This window comes from Aricia agestis, chromosome 14 (genome assembly GCF_905147365.1).
Source record: "Aricia agestis chromosome 14, ilAriAges1.1, whole genome shotgun sequence".
NCBI lineage: Eukaryota > Metazoa > Arthropoda > Insecta > Lepidoptera > Lycaenidae > Aricia > Aricia agestis.
The window spans coordinates 13719405-13720198 of NC_056419.1; positions in this window are offsets into that span (position 1 = coordinate 13719405).

Here is a 794-nt window from a genome sequence, read left to right on the forward strand (position 1 = left end):
TTTAAAGCGCTTTTTATGTTTTTCGTTATTCAAATGTAAACATTGTTTGATTCAATTCAATAGAATATAATATTATTATTATGCTATAATTATGATTTTTGCTCCTTATATTTTTATGTATTATGTAAAAGAACTTAAATAGCTAATTACTGTAATATTACTTTGTGATGAAATTATAATCTGTAAATATATAAAAGCTATTTTAAGTAAAATGAGATGTATAGTGTTTACTCGAATACGTATTCTATAGCTTGCCAATTATTATTTTTATATAAAAAAGAAAAAAGTAGCAAAAATATGTTTTTTTTTAATTATTACTGTACAATTTTTATTGTTTTTTTTTTTCTTTTTTTTGAGTTAAACTCGCGTGCCTATAAATAATGCAATTTATTTATTGTAAACACCTTAGAATAGAAAGTTAGTGCCTAAAAAGAGTGAAATAATAATGTGTGCCGAATATTCTTTATGATCAAGTGTATTGGAAATAGATAAAGTTAATTATAATTGATGTTTTTTTATTGTGATGACAATAATTAATCACCTAAAGAAAAAAACCTACCCCTACTGAATTCACTACTTTGAGGAATAAGTAAAAAAAATTGTAACTAAAAGTTTCATTTAACAAAATAAAGTAAATAAAAAAATATAAAAATTTAAGACTGAAATTGCAGAGAACGATATTGTAATTATTATTCAATGTAGATTATTGTAATTAAGTACAAGCAATAAATACATGCTTCATAACCACCTTACTTTTTTATTTTCAGTAATTCACCTAAAAGAAACAAAAATTC